The sequence below is a fragment of the Vespa velutina genome, chromosome 3, assembly GCF_912470025.1.
Source record: "Vespa velutina chromosome 3, iVesVel2.1, whole genome shotgun sequence".
Lineage (NCBI taxonomy): Eukaryota > Metazoa > Arthropoda > Insecta > Hymenoptera > Vespidae > Vespa > Vespa velutina.
Window position 1 is genome coordinate 12,008,874 of NC_062190.1, and position 19,946 is coordinate 12,028,819.

Below are 19,946 nucleotides of genomic sequence, written 5' to 3' on the forward strand. Positions count from 1 at the left end.
GATAGATAGATAGATAGATAGATAGATAGATAGATAGAGAGAGAGAGAGAGAGAGAGAGAGAGAGAGAGAGAGAGAGAGAGAGAGAGATAGGATAGGCGTAGGGAACGGTAAATTCTGCGCAAAACGGTGCAAACGACGTTATATATCGTCGACATTGATATAGGCCCTAAATCGAAAGAAATCGAACGTACTTCGCTGCATCGTTATCGGCATATATAATAGACAATACATCAACGCGTTGTATCATCGATCCCTTTGTCAGGATTACAGCGCAGTACCTGATTTCATTTGTTTTCAATTTAGCACAACGCTCGAGAATTTTGATGATAATAATAATGACGAGTACGAGAAGGACGATAATGGATCTTTGAAGAGCACACTACTCGTCGAGCGAGAGGCTTGAAAATCAAATATCATCGTTAATTACACGCGATTCTACGTAAGAAGAAGAAAGTATCGGGATATATGTTATCTTATCATTGGCACTCAATACGAAATCGATTTCGTATCTCGCGCTGTCTTTCAAGCGTCAAGATATCGCAGATACGTCTCAAGAATGAGTTTTCTGCTCGTTGCACGTAAGAAGGATACGTAATTAACGATCGTTAGATCAGCGATGTACGTTGTCGTTAATGCGCTTACAAAGTTCGTATCGTACCATATTTGAGGTGATTGAGCAACGACCTCCTTTTATTCCAAGAGAGTCGATGGGTCAGCTGTCCGTATATATTCCGATGGGCCAAGTTTGGATCGAGAATTTCTTGTTAATTGGCAATAGAATATCGAACGATCGTTCGATAAGAGATCATTATTTTCCGATAGTTTTGTATTTATTTTCTATTTCAGGAAAGAAATATATTATCGAGATAATTATAGCATATAGCAAATCGATATTAAAGAGAGACTTTAATATCGATTTATTGCTCGTACGATCGTTCACCGTAAGCAGATTGTGTCACGAGCACGTTTCAACGTGCGTTATATCGAAACGTCCGTTATCTTGGTAGAACACGTGTCCACGACGTGAATTCGATCTTGATGCGTTTCGATCGATCCTCGGTTAGTGGACTACTGTCCGTGGAGATCGTAGAATCGAGTAGCTTCATGAGAGAGGCCAAGTGGTGTAGTACGCATATACATATGGACGATCATTTATCTTGATCGTTCGTAACTCGCGATCCGAATGGTAATGTTCGTCGTCCGAATGGTAATGTTCGTCGGTCGCGATCTTGTAAAATAACGTGAATTATTCGAATACTCACTTCGAATACTACCGCGTACTTATAGTTACGATCGGCCATAGCGCGATCGCGATCTCGATCGTTATGGAATTTTATGAAAACGCATCAAAGTGATGTTGGAAATGGAGTTCGTCTCGAATGAGGCAACTTCTCCTAGCGAAATGAATCAATTACATTACTCCATATGTCGGAGAGATGGAGTGCCTCCGGCTAAAACCGATAGGGGTCATGCACGCGTCGTTGTCGAGTCGAATTTCATTTTCCCACCTTGCCTTTCCTTCCTTTCTTTCTTCCTCCTTCGTGCTTGTCCTCTGAATGCAATTTTTATTCTTTCCCGTTCCTTTCTCCGTCTTTCGCTTCTTTGATAGATAACGGGAATAGTAGCAACGGAAGTAAATGAAATCGACGATCCGTAGCAAAGTACCGCGTGCATCCGCAATGCGGTCCCGCTGAGTTTGGCAAGAAGAGAATCCACGTTCGACCGATTGAACTCGAGCCCACCCACTTTTCTCTTTCCTCCGTATAATAACGTCCCCCTCCCCCGGTCCTGCACCTCCTCCGCCTTTCCTTTTTTTTCCGCGCGCCCTCTCTCGTCTCTTTTATTCGCCCATAATGTCATGGAAACAGGAACGTAACGATCTCTTGCTAAGCCTACTTCACGTCGATGGTGACTCACACCGTTCGCGTGTCCAGTCTACGAAGATGAATGTCATGAGATAAGGGAGAGGAGGAGGTCCAGTTCTTCCAAGGATGCTTCAACGTACGTTCTCCGTGTTTGAAAAGCTCCCAACGTCAGGTTTAAACGTAGGAGACGGTTAGGCGCGGAATGCCGCGATTAATTAATTACCTCGAAAGCGTCTCGAGGCGTGACTCATTCGTTTGACTCAGTCAATGAAACTCTTGTGAAATAGTAAATTCTCTTCGTAAAGTCGAATCATCGTCTACCGTTGTCTTTCCTCGTTTGGTTTTCGAAAAGAATAGAAAAGGTATATTAAGCCTTACGTACTTGCCGACCTTACGGAAACCTCGTAGATTTAACTTTAAAGTCCTGTAACGTCTCGTTATCTTTGCCTTTCTTCCGCATAATATCGTAATTCTCTCGAGACATCTAGAGGAGTTGCTACTCGGAAAAATCCACTCTCGCAAAGCGAACGGCGTGTCAGCTCGCGAGATATAATATATTACGAAAACGAATTCAAGCCTGGGAGAGTTTATTGGCTTAATATTAAAGTTCCCTCTTTTATCTTACTCTCGCGTTTGGAGGACAGCGCAGAGAGAGAGAGAGAGAGAGAGAGAGAGAGAGAGAGAGAGAGAGGATGTCTCCGTAGAATCTCCTTCCTTCCTCGTCCTCTCTTTTTTCTTTTTCTTTTCTCCGAAGCTTCGTAGAAAAGATGACGAGCAAAAATCGTCAATCTTTTGTTAAATATTTGCGAGAGACATTCAAGAATATGAGTTAAGATACGATTTATGGTTGTCCCGTTTGCGAGCCGCGATCGATTCACGGAACGAATATTTTCCTGCATCTTTGGGACGACCGATCGGCGAGCTCGTCGTTTTATCCGTTTTATCGTCGTTGGCTATGTTTGCCAACTTTTCTCGCTAACTCACCACTCTCGGATAATACGCGCTGTTCTACGCACGTTCCATCATGCGAGACGATTAAATCCGAGTTAATAGATTTGAGTTAACGGTTGAAGTTAGAAAAAAAAAAAAAAAAAAAAAAAAAAAGGATGAAAGCTCAGTCGAAAGTGTCATTCGCCGTTCAAAGACAAAAAGCGAATATAATAGACGCAATTAAAAGATCTCTTCCAAGATTCCTCGTAGATTCGTCCCAGTTGAAGAGAGAAAGGAAATAAAGAAAAAGAAAAGTGAAAAAAAGGAAAAAAAAAGTGAATCTCAACGTCGACGGTACTGCGACCGAAACGAATTGCACCTCGGCAATTTGGCCGGCAGGACGCTCGGCTATCGGATCTAACTTGGATTTACGCTTTTGGCTTCCCGACGGCTTATCCCGACTCGTTCGAAGATTTACTTGGAAATTACTTTGCCTGGCCGTATCTTCGAGAAAGATAGAGATCGAGGAAGAGAAGCGTGAAGGAGAAACGAAGAGAGGCGTGGTCGGAAGTTTATGAAAAGGACGGCATAGGGAAGAAGAGTGTGGAAGAAGGTTTATAAAGACTCGAGAGAATTTCTTCTCGGTAAATTTCTCGAAAGAAAAAGATAGACGAATTAATAAGAAGGGAAAAGGATCGAAATAAATCGACGAGTTTGCGACATTTCGTTCGTTCGATACTCTTAGAAAAAGCTTCGAATACATTTGTAAGTTTTCAGAGGTAGTCTTTTTCAACGAAACGTACACAAATCTCCTTGGCACGGATTACGGTCTGCCTTTTCTCTCTCTCTCTCTCTCTCTCTCTCTCTCTCTCTCTCTCTCTCGCTCGCTCGCTCTTTCTCGCACCGTCGAACGAAGGCCATTAGTAAAATGAGAGGTTGACTTTGAAAACACGTTGAAGATCGTGAAGAATGACGAAACAAGACGAGAGAAGTTTGAATTAGAGAATGAGAAGGAGGAGAAAGAGGATCGTTAGAAGACATTTGGATGCCGTTGCACTTGACTGCATTCCAAATTCCACCGATATGGATGAGGGCAAGAGCGTCGCGACGACTGCATGCAATAGGTGGTCATATTTTCATAGTTCTTCCGATATCGATGCGAATTTGCATCGAACTTTGAAAAGGAATGCTTCGAGAAAGGAAGGGAGGGAGGGAGAGGGTAGAGGAGAGAGACGGCGTCGAGCACGGCCACTTTCGAAAGATTGCCTCGTTTTCTCGATCCGGCTTGCAATTAGCCGGTTAACTGGACCGTTTAATTGATTCGTCGGGTGATAATCTTTACACAGCCTACTCGTCCATAGCGTAGGACGCGCCGCCAGTCTTACGGAAGGTCCTGCCAGAAGACTTTAATCATTCCTTGCTTTAGTCTCCTCTCACCGCAACCTTCCCACAATTTCATCCAGCGCTCGAGGCTCAATACGATATTAACTTAAGACGGACTTCCGCTTAGTAAGTACCTACGGGGATTAGTATCTTCTCCGGCAAAATTTCGGTAATTGATATTTACGCGCCTTGCAAATTTTTATTGGGTCTCTCTCTCTCTCTCTCTCTCTCTCCGACTCGTTGTCGAAGAAAACCAGAAGAGAAGGAGAAGAAAATCGAATCCGACGTGAGATTATTCCTCGCGCAGAAAGGTCCCATTAACTGGACGCGCTAGTTTTCTTCGTGGAAACGACTATATTCTCGGCCGATCGATGCTATGCTTCATCGTCAGACTTCTAAAAGGGGAACGAGAAAACGTCCTGCTGTTTCTGACAGCGACAACGCTCGTCGCTCCAGCCGTTTCTCCGATAAAACTGTTGCTTCGCAGCCAATCCTATATTTTTGGTCGAATTTGTTGGAACTTTGAGCTACGTTAAATCGCGTATAGTAGGACAACGCCCCAAAATCATAAAATGCCATAGAGCTAACGCATTCTACAATAGCTACATCGTCTTATTAGATTACGTCGAAAGACCTTTTTTATGACTGCTTCTAACCATCACTATGTGATTAAAATGAAGAAAAGGAAAAAGGTGATAAAAAGTACAAAAGATTAGTTTCTTCGATTACCAACGAAGCCGATTTTAATTCGTGGACTTTTGGTTGCGTTTCGTCGTTACGTTGGCACGTTTACGTTCCACGAGTCTCTGCCAGTGCCCGTCGCTTTTACCCAGTTACCTCGGCTCTCTTAAGAAAACTACCGTCGAGGTACATCCGAGAGCCTACTCGACCGGCTCCGTTTCTTCCAAGAGAAACACTTTATTTTTCTTTTTCTTACGTCGAAAGAAAAAAAAGAAAATCTACGTCCACGTGTCTATCGCGATTTTACAACAGACCGATTAATTCGTCAAACGTTTCAGCGATAATAATCAGTCTCTCCGAACAAATATATATTTAGCAGATATTTATTTTTCAAACAGTCGTCCCTTCGACCCTCCATCTCTCTCTCTCTCTCTTTCTCTCGTTCATCTTTCTTTTTTTTTTCTTCTTCTCGTAACGGCGCGGGCTTTGCCTCACATTTTCGCATTTAACTTTGACGTTCGTTGAAATTAGCATCCCATTCTGTAACGCTTGAACGCGACACGGAGTACCATTGGCAGAAGCAGGTAAACAACAAGCGCGTGCCTATATACGTAGGACGGGCGCGCGTGTATGTACACGCAGGTACTTTATAGACCGTTCGTACTCCGTTAGCAGGATGGGATACGAGCCATGAATTACAAACGTTGTCTCTCGTGTACGAACCACCGTCGAATTACTAGCAAAGCACGAAATGCTTGAGAGAGCTCCGCAGGAAAAACGCTCCTCTCGCTTTCTCCCTTCCGCTATTTATTTTCGATTCCCTTTTAACAACGACCTTCTAACGTTTTCCCTTATCCTCTTCGCTTCATCGAAACTGTCTTTCCGAATTTTCAAACACCGACAATAAATTTTTCTCGAAAATGCAAATGAATGGTACTATGCGCTTAAACAGTGTCGAAAAGAGAGAGAGGGAGAGAGGGGGGGGGAGAGGTCAGAAGGAAAGATATATTCTTACCAGGTGCGCTGTATTCGGCCTTCGATCAGAGTAAAAGGCAGTAAATATAGCCTCCTATCGACGTATGCACCGCGAACACGGTCGCTCGTGCTCCGGCATTTACTCGGATGCCTGTAGAAATTAGTATCACGCTCGGTTATAATTCTACAGCTGGTAAGCACGTAGCCAAGTTGTGCGCGGACGTGCATGTAAGCGTTCGATTACAGACTCTCGGTGTACCTTGTTTCGCGATAGTATACGGATCCGCCTGAATTATAACGTTTTCCGTATACGAATAGGTACGTACACGTAAGTATACGCGCGCACACACATATGTATCTATGTATGTATATATGTAGGTCATATAAATCCAGCGCGCTCTTATACGGAGAGAAGAAATGGTAGGTAAGTAAGTAACTCGAAAACTGGAAGGAAGAAAAACAAGAAAATCGATGTATGCGCAAATGATCATCGAAGGAAAGTCGTACGATTTCGCTGTACAACGAGAGATAGAAATAATATATTCGAGATTACGTGCAAGGTCGAGCCTTTTTCCGTCGAGTCAACATCCATTCATCATTTTATACGTATTATAGATATTATTGAGTCGCGCATTGAGTCTTATCGCGAGACTTTGTTTGTTCGCGCCCTTTTGTAAAGACGGAAAAAAGCAAATAAAAGAGAGAAAGATGGAAAACGAGCAACGAGATCGTCCGCAGTTCATTGTCGATATGCCAACGCGTCCGGTTAATTTCCTCTCTCCGGAATGACAGATCGAGGGACAAACCGAACGAACTGCGCGACGGTCGAAGCAATTTTATCGAATAACACGCAGAGAGTAACGGTATTGTTCACGGTCTGTCCCTTTGCCCGTCAGGGCAGTTATTTCCTTTTTTCAGAGCGACACCCTTCCTTCTTCGTCTCCTTCCTTCCTCCGAGATCTCGTATCTCGGTTTGAATTAACGACGATGCGACCGCAAACGAAACACCCTCGCATTAAATTGCGCCCAGATAGTTTCTTGATTACAAGAGAGAAGGAAGAGGAGGAGAGACTGGCTCTCGTTATCGACGCTCGCAGCTTTCTTCTTTACCAACGCTAGAAACTGATCGCTTGCCGCGTCTGACCGATAACCGGCTTTTACCACTTAGTACGATAGATTTCGTTATGAAATTGACGAATGACGGATTAAATTTGACCAATTTTCTTTTTTTACGATAGCGAGTGCGCGAAAAAGAAGAGAAAAAAGATGAAAAAAAAGATGAAAAAAAAGATGAAAAAAAAAAAAAAAAAAAAAAAAAGAAGAAGAAGAAGAAACGTTCGCGCGCAACCGAGTTCCGGTACACGCGGAAACGTGTACGTTGCTAATAAATTAGGGAAGTAGCAGCAGCTGCAGTTTACTCGGTCTACCTTTGTTAAATGAGAAAACTTACCTTTGCAGGCAGTTTCGTGCAAATCCACCTATCCGACTGTCGAGAAACTCGGGTAATAAATTTTCGTATTCACGGCGTTGAACAAAAATCGAGCCACGCATACGACATGTAACCAGGTGTGACGAACCGCAAAACCGCGTCTCGCGAGGAAGCGGAACGATAAATTTTCGGTACGTCGGTTTACCGCGGAGTCTCATGTTGGCGAACGAACAAGAAACGTATAAAGACGTTGCCTTTGATGAGAATGAATTAAACGAGACTGGATCCGATACGTCGTAATAGAAACGAGGAAAAGAAAGTTTTCTCTTGGAAAGATTTATTCCCGAGCGATAAACAAAATAAAAGAATAATTCGAAGTGACTTTTTTATTCGTAATGCGACTATGAAAATTTCTTCGAGCGAGCGTGGGAGAATTTTTGTCAGAAAAGAAAAGTTACGTCATGGTTCGGCTGATTTCAGGCTCGGAGCTTTAGAAAGTCGAAGGGGAAAGCTTATTTGGGAAAGCTCTCGAGCGAAGAGCCAGCTGCCGTTAAACGCAATGAAACGATGCACGCGTTCGAAGCTAATACATCGTTAACGTATCGTCACTTCTGCGGTATACACACAAACAACGCTCTACTAGTGTGTAAGACAAGAAACAAGAACTGTCCTCGAGTCACGAAAGGTAAACATAGTTTGGCCCGTTTTTCTTCTCTTTCCTCTTCGTCGTTTGTCCTTCCTCTTCTCGTGATTCTACGTAAACGTTTCCACGTCGTGTTAAAAAAAAATGCAACGTGTATATATATATATACACACACATATCTTGACCGTGTTGAATTCTTGGCCAAGAAAGAGAGGAACATTTTTTCGTATATCGCTCGAAGCATTTTAAAAAAATGAACGACGCGACTAAAGAAAAGGAAGACCAACAAAGGCGATTCCTTCGTATCGTACGATGTAATATACACGAAGAAGATATTATGTAATCTATTCTATTCTACAGAGAGAGAGAGAGAGAGAGAGAGAGAGAGAGAGAGAGAGAGAGAGAGAGAGAGAGAGAAAGAGAGAGAGCGAGGAACGTATAAACGTCGATCATTGATACAGGCAAGAGTACCGATACACGCATACACGATATATAGAGGACGCGTTTACGTGGGATGACATCGTATCTCGCATATAAGCACAAAGTTACTCGACCCATTTTCTAACAATGCCGTTCGTTTATTATTAGATACGGAGACTTTGATACTCACTGTCGGCCCAGACACACCGGCGGAACAAAGACGAGCCGTAGCGGTGTTCAACGCGACTACGAGAGAGAGCACGCGAGTATCGTCAATGGCACGAAAGAGAGAGAGAGAGAGAGAGAGAGGGAGAGAGAGAAAGAGTCAACGTTGTTGGTTGCATTCACAGAACGAAAGAGAGAAAAAGAGATAGATAGAGGAAGGAGACATCCATCCAGGGTACGTGCCGATGCGGTTGCCCCGGCAACGCCGGTAGATCGTATCCGATTTCTTCGCTTTCCTCTCCCACGTTGGGGAATCGGCATTATGCGCGAATCGTGACACTTTTCTCGTTAAGAACGTAACTTGCTTCTAGGACATTGAGATATAAGTTCGAGGAAAGCAAGGAGAGCAGATTTTCGGGACAGGTTGCGCCGGTTACGAATCGAAAAACGAATCTTTTTTTCTCGGTAGTCGACTAGAATCGACTCGGTCGATTGGGACACGGTAGGATCGAGAGAACTCCGAGAGAAAAGAAAGTCGGTATTTACCGACGGTGAATGCGGAAAGGAAGGAATAAGCCACGAGCAAATACGTTTCCTCGTCTTTGCCGGTCGGTGGGAGGACCAAGAGGGCTGAGCACGTCGTAAGCGAAATTCTGTTAGAGTTTGTTAGACGCGTTTCTTCCGCGGCCACGATTTCAACTTTGGCTTTTTTATTTTTTTACGATGCCTCCGTGAATTCGACAACTCACCCTTTCTTTTTACGACGGCGACGACGGTGGCCTCGTCCTACGCCTTGAGCTCTCGAGACTTTTGCGCGCTCTTCCCTTTTTTCCTCGCTTCGTCCTTGCTCGACGATCGTCGGTCTTTATTGCTCTGAAAGCAAAAGGCAAAAGGGTAATTGAATCTCTCTATAAAATATCTCCTCCTTCTCCGATCTACGCGAGAATATTTGAATTTCTCTCTCTTTCTCTCTCTCTCTCTCTTTTCCCTTTCGAAAACTTGGATAATAGCCGAACGAGAGAGGTCGTCATTCGAATCCCACCCGATTGTAGTAGTCCAGATCTTCGCGAGGTACTTGCAATTTAAACGAAGGTCCGTAGCATTCCGGTGAGTCGAATGGAACGTTCGGAATCCTCGCAGGACTACTCCAACGACGTCATCCGTCGCTCTCATAGACGAGCGAATTCAACGAGCTGGCTAATCGAAACCGCTTCTCCCAAGCTAACTACTTAACTCGAGAGAGCAATCCTTTGCCCTTTCCCCGTTCCTCGGCTCTCTATTTCTTTTTCATCTCTCTCTCTCTCTCTCTCTCTCTCTCTCTCTCTCTCTCCCTCTGCGCCACGCAACGCGTCTGACCGAGTTCCATTGCTTTTTGTTGCATTTTCCCTCGAACGAAAGATGCGTCGCGCGATTAGCGCGTTTCTAATCGCGCGCCTATTCATTAATAAGAAAAGTCCGAATCTTGTCGCCCGATCGAAAATATATACGTAACGTGGTGAGTCAGGCAGGACGATCGCGTGACCCAAGCGAGATAATAAAAATGTCCCAACAGTTTCTTTTTTCACCTCGTGCCTTGACGGATTATCTATCGCTAACAGTAGCGAGTGATGCATTATAGCTCGCAGGTTCCCGTCGGTCGGTGTACTTTACAGATTATCGTTCGTCCATTAAAAACTCTTCGATTAAACTCATCGGTCCGATCGATTTGATTAATTAAATAATCAAGTCCGTAACCACGATACGATCAAGATTAAACGACACGTTCCACCCATTGATCGTTATCCCAAGTAATACCGCATTTCACTTAATACCCGACGAACGTTCGATGGAAATAACGGCGAAGATTCAAATAAGATAGAAAACTAGACCAATATCTAATATCCATTGTTAATTTCGTCAACGGATGTACATTTATCCATGTAGACAAATTAATCGTCTATCTACGTGACAAATAATTCTCTCTTTATCTCTTTAACTCCGTCGCAACTTTATTCTCGTCATTTCGGACGAGCGATCTTTGCTGGAGTTTCGTTGAAAATAAGAAGAATTATTTCTCTTGTAGCTACGCGTTCGCCTTCACGCGAACAAAGTATCGAATGTAACTCGAGTATATATATATATATATATATATATATATATATATACACACACACACACACACACACACTCCGAAATATACACGCAAGCGGTCGCGCCGGATTTGAGCGCGCGGCTTTCAAAAGCTCCTGGAGCTTTTACGAGTTCGGTACGTTGCGTCGTCAAAAAGAGCTCTGCGAGAGAGGGACACGGATACCACCCGTTGTCGTCTCTTTTCGCATACGACGTCGTCCATTCAACCCTGACACAGCAAAGGGAGACTATTTCGCGTTCTCGAAATGGCCGTGTATAAAGCAACGTGGCGTGGCTTGCGCTTTACTCGACAATTCCATAGTTTTCTTCTTCTTCGTAGCGAACGCTGGAAATAAATTGTTCGATCTGGGTGGACGGTAAAAGGCTTAAGGATTGGTTACAACGCCATCACGAGAAAATATAAGAGAATTCGAAGCAACCTTTTTTTTTATATACTTTTGTTCCCACGTTACGCTTCTCTCTGGCTCTCGTACGCATCATGTTGCATCGATTTTCGTCCCACGCCACTATGACGACGACGACGACAACGACGAGGATGCCGACAGATCGGCGCGAGTCCCTCGTACTTTATGGCAGAGGGAGAAGAAGAAGGAGGTGAACTTCATGGAGATATAACCTCGTCGGCCCTGCGAATAAACCGATTTCTTACCCCTTTCGCTGCGAACCGCAGAAAGGAGAAATAATATTTCTCGCGTTATCGTCTGAATCGATCTCTCTTACGAAAGTAGCAGTCGTATACTATGCGTATCAATGAGATGGGGTTCCATCGCGTCGATAAAATCGATCGCTTTGAATTAACGTAAATATCCTCTTATTTATAGTATCTCCAGATATTTAAAAGTAAAAACGCTCAAAAAAGTTCTCCTTTTTCGAGGAAAGTCTGTTTTTTGGCGACCTGGAGAATCTCCGCCGCTCAAGGGCCTTTCTATGATAAAGCGAAAGGAAAAGGGACGAATAGAAGCGAGCGACGTTGTAGAAACAATGCGAGAAGCGTTGCCTCGGGTTACTCGTAGTATGCGCGGATCAACGACGTTGCACTGATGAAGTTAAGTGGCCGGTCGGTGCCAGCCTAATTAAGTTAGTTAGTTTGGAGGTTAGCGTTGCAAGAGAGAGAGAGAGAGAGAGAGAGAGAGAGAGAGAGAGAGAGCGAGAGGAAAGGTGGGGGTCACATTAACTTGCTGGACGCCCAGAATGTGGGAAATGTTATTTACGACGTTCTCGAACGACACACGGTGGTATCCGAACAGCTAGGCGACCTGAGACTAGTAGATATTATTCTACGCTTATATTCCCCAAAGAAAAGGAAATGAAGCTCGATGCTTTATTACCGTCGTTCAAAGTTAACTCGTTAGTTCCGTCAACGAATCGATGCTCTACAAATACCAATGTAAATCTAATCGCTACTTTCCTTTTATCCGATTTCTAATTCGAATTTAAGTTATTACTATCTTTTTTGATTGCATCGAAAATTTCTTCGATAAATTGTTACACTTTACAGAAGGGGGGGGGGGGGGAAAGGGGAGAGAGAGGGAGAGAATATAAGAAAAATGAGTTTACGTGTAATTAAACGTATCAACCGAACGAGAAACTCGTTTCCGACGTAACAATTACGTTGGAAAAGAGCCAAATTCGTGGGAACCGGTTCGGATCGACCGAAAGTGGACCATACGGTATACATATGCGCATAACGTGGAGGTAATGTAGTTAAACGCACAAGACCAAACAAAATCGAACGTCAAAATAACGTCGATTTTTTTTTCTTCTTTTCTTTTTTAACGAACGAAAAAGAAAGAGAGAAGGCCTGAGATTTGCTGACGATGTAAAGGGGAGGAGGAAGATCTACGGTTAGAGCTCCTACGAGCGACCTCCGATATTTGTCAGAAAAATCCCCCAAGACCCGAGCTGTCACAGGTTGGATAGCAACGTGCAAGCCGCAGGGTGCTTTTCCCACTCTCGGTGCATCCCCTCGAGACTTCTTCAATTTACCCTCTTCTTTCATTTTAATCCACCTCTCGTGTCGGTGCACCACTCTCTCTGAATGCATATGCATGTCGTTTCCATGCGCGCGCACATATCCAAGCGTAACGTCGTAGTGACAAATCGAAAGAAGACCTTCGTAGGAAGAGCTTCTCTTTCCTCTTTCTTCGACGAGACGCAACCCTGTCCTGACCTTCCCTTCGTCTGACTATCACCCTTTTTCTTTCTCCCGTCTCGTCTGGCATAACGCGTAGCGTAAAGTAGCCGGTCGCTTATTATAATACGTCATTTTTCAAAAGAACCTTGATTTCGGTGCAACCTTACGTTCAACTTTCTTTTTTCTATTCGTACAAAAGACGAACGAAATTTTTTTTCTCGTTTATTTATCTCATATATAACAGGGGGTATTTATAAACATAGTTCTCGTATACTCCTTTTCTACATGAGAAAACATCATGTAGTACCTTAGATACCGTATTCTACGGTAGAGTATTCAAAGTCGAGAAGAGCCATTTGAATTCGACTTTAAAGCGAATCAAGTTATAGTTTCGAAACGATGCGCAAAATCCTTACAACAACAACAACAACAAGAAGAAGAACAACGCGACGATGGGTTTTCGTTCGTGCGAAAGTCCCGAGTAGGCGACAGGTGCTGCAGTCGTTTATGGTACGTCGCGACGGTTTTAGCTCGCAACGTGCGAAGAAAACCATAGATATAACGAGATTCCATAAACTTCGACGTAAGAGTCTTGGGAAATAACTACTGTACTATGAATCGTATTTATGTATGTGATTCCGCGACAAACGACACGCGACATGATTTATATTTGGCCACGTATACCGGTGATATACGAATCGCTATTATGGAATCTGTTTCATGCGCTAACGTATCCGCATATGTTTCTACACGAATCTATAAGCACATTTCGTTTCAATTCCACGAGAGTACCCGAGGATATTTAATCGTGGCATGAAAAAGGCTAGAAGAAAATTCCCAGAGTCCCTCCCTCTCTCTCTCTCTCTCTCTCTCTCTGCGTGTTACTTTAAAAGCATACTCTTCGCAATTTTAATTCGATTCCACCCACAGCCCTTGTATCTATCCCCGAGACCGTTGCCAGCTCTTTGCTTTCCACTTTTCTATTTCATTTCGAGTCAAGAAATATACATCCAAAGGTAGATTCGCGTAATGCCGATTCACAGGTTGCTCTTGCGGAAGAGAGACGGAGAAATGGAATTTTGGAATTCGATCGGAATTAGTTGCTCGGCGTAATACGCAAGCCAGCAACGAGGAATCGAACGAGAGCGCGTAGGATGGCTTAGATAGTTTGGTAGATAGGAGGACTCTTAATGAGCTCTTACCGACTATATAAAGTTGTAACTTTTATAGTCGCGAAAGACTTAATAAAGTTAATACGAGGATTAGAGTTTTCAACGCATGAGAGAACTCTCGGAATAATAATAATAATTCGAAATAAATGCGAATAAATTGGAAGATCAAAGATTCGCGTATTACCTCAACTGAAAATCAACGTCGCCTAGTGGCGATTAAGATGCTAGACAGGACGGGAAGTAGCTAATCAAAGATTAATCAAAGACTGTCCGACGACAATACAGGACGTGCCAAATATGTCTTGTCCCAACGGTAGCACGTTTCCATCGAGGAGTATCGGACTTCGTGCTTGGAATTGCTTCGAGTCTATCGCGTTAATCGACTCAACGAGATTAATGCAATTAATACGTGTCACCTTTTGTAAGATCGGCGCTCTTCCACCAGTTAAATTCTCTAACTGCTTCGAAAGGTACTGCATGTAAGTACATAAGCACATGCACCTATGCACGTACGTACGTATATTTTACAATACCGTACGTCTTTCGAGCGCTATGCCCGCGAACCGGTTTCCAATGGCATTTAAACGTTCACGTTCGCGTAACCGTAAATGGTCAGAGATCGCGCGACTAACAATAACTCTTACGACAAATTAACGGTCCTCTTATCGGCCTTTTTTTTCTCCAGCCTCAACGAAACGTGCGTCGTCCTAGATGCAACGTAACGAGCTGCTACTGGATATTAATGAACGAGAGATAGGCGTATGTCTTTGCGAATAGAAGCGAGCGCAAGTGTTTCGAGAGGAGACGCGATTTCTCTCTTTTCGCGTACCTGCCACTGTCGCGCTGCTTCAGCCTTTCGACCGTAAATCTCCTCGTCGAAGGATTATTTTTCTTCTTTTCGACGTTTATTTCCTTCCTCCTCTCCTCTTTACGCAATAAACGACGGTAGGAGGGAGGGGAAGAGAGAGAGAGAGAGAGAGAGAGAGAGAGAGAGAGAGAGAGAGAGAGAGAGAGAGAGAGAGAGAGAGAGAGAGAAGAATCGCAAATGGTTCTTTTCGAAACAAAAGCGGTTCATTAGCACGTACGCTCGTCGTTCCATGTGATTTACGATGTGACGTCCACAGCGCGATAAGTAGTTACATCCGACTCTGGACGGACCAGATAAGAGGCCATCCGCCGGTATTAATTATATTCTTCCTTCGTTACGACTGAATGATGAAAATGCGAAGTCAACGTATATTATGCGTATAGGTGTATAAAGCGAACAGATGTAAAGAAAAAAAAAAAAAAAAAAAAAAAAAAATAAAATTCGAAGGGCGAGGAACAAAGACAAGAGGATGATGGAATTTGGCTTTCGCGGGGGAGATGCGTTTTACGCTTCTTTTCTGAGAGAGTCGTCCGGTTGGATTACGAGGTCGTCCGGTTTCGAATTAAAATGTAATTTTGTGAAAGGCGCCGGTGTTGGTACGCTACGCGATATCCTGGTGGTGATGGTGGTAGTGGTTGTGACGGGCTGCAACGAATGGCACACACGATGACTGTCGCGACGAAGAAAAGAGCACTAAAAACTGGCTGGCTGCTGCCTGCTGGAAAGGAGTACGGGAGCGGAAAACTCTGAAAAGCTCGCGAGCCCGGGGCTCCGCCGAGGCGCGACTTCGTTCGCCGAGTCTCTCTCTCTCGGCCCTGTACTTGCCTACCACTCCCTCCTCCTCCTCCTCCTCCTTCTCCTCCTCCTCCACTGCCACACTACTCTGCTGCTGTGCTTGCTGCTAACCGACCGTTAATAACCGAGCGACGATGAATTTTGTTGCTAACTGGATTTCCGCCTTCCGTTTTTCTTATCCGTTCGATCTCGTGTGGCAGGTCTCGAAATCACCCTATTCCCGTACCTATCTTCTTTGCACGACGGAGTCTTTTACGCGTGTCTAGAAATAACCTCAAGCTCGAGTTAACGAGATACCGTACAAGATATTGTCTGCTTTAATACAATTAGTTGAAAAACGATGTAATCTTGTACCATTTCGCGGAATCCGTGGTCTAAAAACGGCTCGCTTCCTATTTCCTGCACGCGTCAAGTCGAAGACGTAACGGTCGTAAAACGAGCTTCTAGATGAGAATCTTGGACTATACGGGACGGAAAAAAAAACAAGATGAAAAAGAGAGACAGAGAGAAAAGAAAACCAGGTCGTTAAGCGTTTTTCGATGGCATCGCGATCTCCGTCCGTCCCCCCACCCCTCTCTCTGGACCATTCGTTTCTCTTTTTGTCGCACCTCGCTTGCTTTTCCTTCTTTGTCGACTTTTTGCTTGTGACGAGCTGGTCGAGTATCACGCGGTACGGTTAACGATTTTGCGCGATAATTCGCACGACGACGACGTTCTCCACACACACACACACACACACACACACACACACACACAAACGCGCGCGCGAAGAGGAGAAGGGGATATAGCCAAGCTATATATATATATATATATATATATATATATATATATATATGTGTGTGTGCGTGCACGCGAAAAGCAGAGATAGAGAGCCTTCTTTTGGAAAAGGTCGAGGCTATCTTATTAAAGCTGCGGTATATATCTTTACGATATAGCCTCGAAGCTTTTACCCTCTCCTTTATTCGCGAAAATTTGAATATATATTGATGTTTAGCATACCAACTCGTACGGATCGTTGAAATAATTCCAACTACTTCTGGACGCAAAAACGATACGTTTACGTAATCTAATAAATGTTCCAATGTCGAGCGTGATTGAAATCGAACGAAATTCGAACGTTATTCTTGCTCATTGGGTCGATAAAAGACGGCTCTTGAGGTAGAATCGCGAGTTATAGCAGGTGCGAGATGTGTTAAAAGCGTCTAATAGGCGCGCGAAGCATTATAAAGCGTCTCGTAGAGTGCTACCAACGCTGGAATGAATTTTTCTTCGTGGTACGAAGCCACTTGGTTGAAATTTTAAAAGCAATTACCCACTCTTGAAAGCCGGCGAGAATTCTTGCGAGCGTTTGGACACGCTCTAGCTTTTTCTTTTTCCTTTTCTCTTCTTTCTTCTCACGCCGTTCAAAGAATAACCGTTCCTTATACCAGCGCTTAGGAAAAGGTAACGAAGGGAGCTCCTCGTTATTCGATCGAGTTTCGAATTATTTCGAATACCATGCCTTTAGCCGGCCACGAAGAGCTTTTTCGATCGATCCACAATATCTCTCATCGTATCGCGTGCCTACGTCGAGTACAAAGCAAATAAAATTTATCCCCTCAAAAGATTCTTGCCGATGGTAGATATTGGACGCGGGCTAGACGTTTTCTTCTCTCTTCCTTTCATTTCCAAAGTGCGCAATATCGTTTGCACATGGAATCGAAGAGATAAAGACTCCGACGGAGAGTACAATGAGGATGCAAAAAGTGCCCTTGAAACTCGCGCGCGCGCGCGTGTATATATATGTGTGTATGTATGTATTTATTTATGTTCGCTTTCTTTTCTCCAGTTGGTACGGATAAACAAGATAATATTGTTCCATTTATCGAAGACGAAGAGACTCAATACCATCTTTTCACAACGGATAGAAAAATATGGTCGAACCAAAAGGCAATGGCCACACGATCGAACATAATATCTCGAGGCCATTCTCCTCACGAATCGCAAATTAGCGACAGCGAAGCGAAATTCTTAGAATTTTACGAAGAGGAGAAGACTTCCGTTCGACTCTTTCCCAAAGAGTTGGCCCTCCTTTTTCTTTTATTTCTCTCTCTCTTTCTTTTTTCTTTATCCCTCCGTAGATTCGGATTCACGTAAGCGTCGAATCGAACGAATATAACGTGCGTCCTCGTTAGTCGAGTTTCTTTTTTCTTTTGTTCCGTTGTTCGGAACCGGATGAAGAGAGAAGAGATCTCACGGAGGGATGGTGAAGAGGGATAGGGGCTTTCTGCTCGACGATATCGTGCGAACGAGCTGTCGTTCGCACCGACGCGCGTAGCCCATCTTTCCGAGAGAACTCAATTTACTTGGCGAAATCGTGACATAGTTTTGATGCCGGAAAAATGCCGCGCGAGATTGGAAAAGGTATAAAATTAGAAGCGAGCGTCGTTAAGGAAGAACCAAAGGGTAATCAATTATTTGAACGATGAGCCGCGGAATCTGGGTGGAGCCGTCGTCGCACGGGACCGGACGTTTCGAGGACGTGGCCTTAATAATGCCTGAGAACGAAGAAAGTCGAGAAGAGGACGATAAGGCGAAAAAGCTTTATGCCGAGCTATCTTCGCGGACGCAGCAGAGATGCGAGAGAGTGTGCCGTTAAACGCATTAAAAGCATAAATAAGAATTCCAGAGAGGATCGTCGGGCAGCGACGGGACGAAGCCACAAATGGTCCTTTTAACGATACCCAGGTGTTTCTCGGCGCGGATACGCACGCGTATCCTTCTTTCTCTCTCTCTCTCTCTCTCTCTCTCTCTCTCTCTCTCTCTCTCTCTCTCTTACCTTTACCGATTTCGTTAGGAAAGTGCGAAAGACTCGCCAAAACTACTACCCACGCCACCCTCCTTCTCCGTGCAATTATGCTAATGCGTTTCGACTTTCATTCGATTTTACGCTTGTAATTTAATCCTCTTCGCGAGTTCGTTCCCCAAATCTTCGACCCGCTAACGCTTTACATTAGTTTCCTTCCTCGCGAGTAATTTTTGAAAAATCCTTTCCCGATATTTATGAACGAGTCGGCGAAAAAAAGAAAGATCGAAAGCAACCCTACGCATTATTAAGCCCCTCGAGCGAGATTATCGATAGCTCGGTGTGCGGATGCATAACGCGATTTCGTAGATATAAGCTTTCGATCCAATACGTTCCGACGTAGAAATCTGCAAAGTTAAGCGGATTGGAGAGCTCCGAAAGGATTGCCCGCCGCGCCAAATTTCGCCAACTTTTCGGAGCGTGCAATTTGTAATCCGATATATATATATATATGTATGTATGTATATATATCGATCGAATGCACGGCGACTACAACACTCCTTTTCTCGTGACTTTGATCTTTATCCTGGCAACGGTCACGAGTTGTGGCCAAAGAGACGGCCATTTAACTCTCGCGTTTAATTGCCCATATTCCTCCTGACGGCAGTCTTTCTCTTTCGCCTAGTTGCCTGAAAACTTTCTCGTTCATGTGAAAATCTATAAACGAAGTTTCGTGGCCGAAAATAGTTTGCGACCTTCACCTCTAATTGCGGTCTCAAAGAGTCCTAATACGGGACATAAGGAACGAGGCAACCCCCTTGATAATTAGTCGTAACCCTAAACTCGGAGCGCGAGAGAGAAAAAAAGTTTTACCCTAATTATCTCGATTAAAGGGTAAGACTCCCGCTATCGCGAAACGTTAATCTCGTAAAAACGTTATCCTGACTCGGCAGGAGTGTAATTCGAGCTCTCTCAACGGCAAACAAAATGCTCGCAAATATATAATACGTACATATCCGTAAGGTACTATCTTACGTAGATACAATTTTTATCTTCGGTAATTCGGTATTTCCCGAATAAAGGATCGAGGCCACGATCATCGAATTTCACGTCGTCGCGTTGAACACAGACCCTTCCCTTTTTCTTTGTAGCTCGATCGATCGAGACGGAGATAAAATTTGGCATATCGTCGCCGAGTTTGATATATTTTTTTCAAGAGCAACGCGACGGGTCGATCGACGCGAAACGACGACGTTATTAACTGCCGACCGTATTAAATGGATAACGGAAGGTTTCGCCGCCGCGATCGAAAAACTAATTCTATCGAAGCTGCAACGACGAGGTGCGAGCTCTCGCTGATTCGAAAACTTTCCTAATCAAGCGTGCAGCTTTCAAAAACTCGGCTTTCAGTGAGTCGTCTCTCTCGTGCGATTACGCGTGCAATTCCTTCTCAGTAGACGTCTCAAAGTTTCTCGGCGCTTTTACGCACATTAGCAGAACCGTTCGCAGACTAGAAATTGAAAAGGAAAGATGGTGTCGCCGTGTTTCGAAATAAAAATTAGCCCTCTGC

General features: G+C 44.1%; 1 protein-coding gene across 2 annotated transcripts in view; it reads right to left on the reverse strand.

Moving 5' to 3' along the window:
- The window catches only part of LOC124948173 (ankyrin repeat domain-containing protein 50-like), a 45,657-nt gene that overhangs the window by 8,638 nt on the left and 17,073 nt on the right, over positions 1–19,946 (reverse strand). For both annotated transcript variants that reach the window (XM_047491449.1, XM_047491447.1), the window contains exon 2: positions 9,242–9,365. The gene's annotated coding sequence lies outside the window, so the exon portion shown is untranslated. The remainder of the gene's footprint in view (positions 1–9,241; positions 9,366–19,946) is intronic.